Below are 3,026 nucleotides of genomic sequence, written 5' to 3'. Positions count from 1 at the left end.
CATGTCTTATGACCAAGAACGAAAATAATTATCCCAGGGTCCATACTCCAGATAACTTATAATAATAAATCATCTAGGAGTCAGACCATGGGGTCAAGAATAAGTTATCTAGGGGTCAGACCTTATGGTCAATAATAAGTGATCTAGGGGTCAGGCCTGGGGTTATTGTAATTTTTCATTCTGGGACATAGGAATGCGTCAAATCCCTGTGGCTGTTCTCATAAGAAAAACTGATAAAAGTGACTTTTAAGTTAAATTTAAGAGTAGCCATCCAGTGATCTGTGTGCTTACAACTCACAAAATCACATCTCTACCATTAAATGGCAGTCAGTGTAGGCTTAGAAAAGTACACAGATAACATCGCGGAACAAGGGAGGGCATGATATAAAAATGTAATATATAGAAGCTGCTTGTCTTTGTACACAACAATAATATCAACAGAAACATGATTAAAGTTGAACTTTACCATCAACAATCATTCCATGATAATGTAAAAAGACAATTCATCAATAGTAATACAAAATGGGAACATTTGGTTACAGAGGGAAGTTGATACGGATGTTAACTTTACATTGTGTGATAATATGAAGATCAAAATTAATGAAACATCGAGAAGTGAATGAGAAAATGACACCAACAGCTTCTGAAAAATTCAATGATGTGATAACACATGGTATATAAATCATCAATGTTATATTCTAATTAAAATACATTGGTAACCTTAATTCAAATCTCAGCAGTCTCAAGTAAAATTTCAGTAAGTTTATAAAATAAAGTTTTCAAAATATCATACTATGACATTAAAATTTGCCTTTTTCAGATTGCATTAAATATTTATCAATGATATACAATTCATTTTACTAATGCAAGTTGTTGGGACTTACATTATCTTATTTTATGTTTCCAACAACCACCGTCACACAGGTGTACGTGGAAGCTCAGTCAGTAGAGCGTCAGACCAAGTCACCTCAGGTGAAGATCTGAAGTGATTGTTCCATCATCTACCTAGAACAGTTTGTGTTTCTCTTGGAAGCTGGCACCAAAAAACATCCTGTGCTGTTCTGGTTGTGTCCATGGGCAGGAAACTTAACTGCCATTGCTCTAGAAGCATGCGATGAGCTTGTCCTACGTTGTTCAATGTTCAGTGGCCAAAAGGCGACTATAGTCTCAAATGACATTGGCTACCCCCCCCCCCCCAACCCAAAAAAAAAAAAAAACTTATACCATTCCCTATAGAGAAACATATAAGTCTAACAAAAATCTAGACGATGGACAATGGGCAGTCATTTGTAAGATGCAGTGGTCCTTTTCAATGAGGGAGTATAAAAGCTTGTCAGATAATACAGAGGACAAATTCTGGATTTGTTGTTTGTTAAAAAGTCACAGATATCAGTGATACAATGTTATCCTGGGTTTTATAATGTATGTCTATCACTGATACTGATATCAAATATTCTCATATTTTATACAAAAATCAATTTTTACACTCACACATATACCACAGATACATTAATCCATATAACAGGTACCATGGAATCAAACATCACTAATTCTGCTGTCGATGTACAAATCTATGTCAACTATCATTATTTTAACAGAGCACAGAACATCAATTACATAGACATGACAAGAACACAACAAATATAAACGATGATGTAAATATATATATACATGTACCATAAACAATAAAATACTGAATGTACTAAAGCATTTCTCGACAACTTCATCTCTTAGTGAATATGAAAAATCTAAAATGATTTTGAACGGAATTTTCCGTTAGATATATGACATAATGTCCATAAGAATATATAATGCTCTCTGTGTGCATCAGTAGATATTCTTAAAATACAAGTATTGAACTATTCACCATAACTTTAAGCAATGGTGAATCTAATTCCTCAGCAGTTTCTCCACATCTGTATTCATAATGCTTGTTCCTTTTATCAGCAGTTTGCCCCTGTACATATACATTGTATATCACAAAAAATTCCTCTATTGTTTTTGACATGTGATATTAATATATAAACTATAATACTATCTTTATACTGTTTTTACCAGTAGAACATATTAAACAAAGCAATATGTCAGCAGTATAGGAACTATATCAGTCACTGTCGGCCCTACTCAAACGGTAGTTAATGTTAAATTGTTTTAAATCTCATGATTTTGCACATATGTGTCCTGTAAACTTCATAGGAACCCTACAATAATTAAACTTGTAAACAATAATATCACAGATATTAAAAGAAAGGATATACAAAACGTAATATTGGACGGAGCTTCAGAGTTGTGACACGCTACTATTTATATCACTAGAAAAGAAACATTTAACAGGATTCAAACTCAGAGCCTGTGACCCTGGAATCCTAATCATAAAACAATTCATTGTTAAAGATTTATTTTCAAAATAGATCTCTGTAAAGCAATTTCTTGGCGTTATTATATATTATGAAAACAGAAACATACTGGTCAGTTTCTTGTTCTGGCCAGTGGTCAATCTAACAGATAATTCAAAAAAGAACTTTTTAAGAACAAAAGGTCCAGTGGGCCTGTATCATTTATCTGCTTTGCAGACTACATCAAGAGAAGAATGTCTAAAAAATATAACTCATGTGATTTTCAAAGTTAAATTATGTCATTGATGTGGATTCAAAACAAATACTCTTTCTTTTCAGTTATTACTACAGGTCAAATAATTGGTATTCATGATGAATAATTTTCTGACCTTAACAATTGCTCCAAGACCTTCATCTCAGTATTCACACTACCTCTGGCTGGTGAGGTAAATCTTATTTTTTTGGTTTCCAAAACAACAGACCTGCAGATATAACCAACTTTTCAATTCAAATGAAGATAAAATGTGTAAATTTTCCCTGAAAATTTCATTTATAATATAACTCACATTTCACGTATTTCATCAAAACACAATAGAAAGGACAAAACCCATATGTCTGTCAAATCTTTTTCAAGATTCAAATTTTGAATTAAAGTGGTCAAAGAAATGAAGACTAAAGTAAGAACTGGAA

This window comes from Pecten maximus, chromosome 14 (genome assembly GCF_902652985.1).
Source record: "Pecten maximus chromosome 14, xPecMax1.1, whole genome shotgun sequence".
Classification (NCBI taxonomy): Eukaryota; Metazoa; Mollusca; class Bivalvia; order Pectinida; family Pectinidae; genus Pecten; species Pecten maximus.
This window is presented reverse-complemented; position numbering follows the sequence as displayed.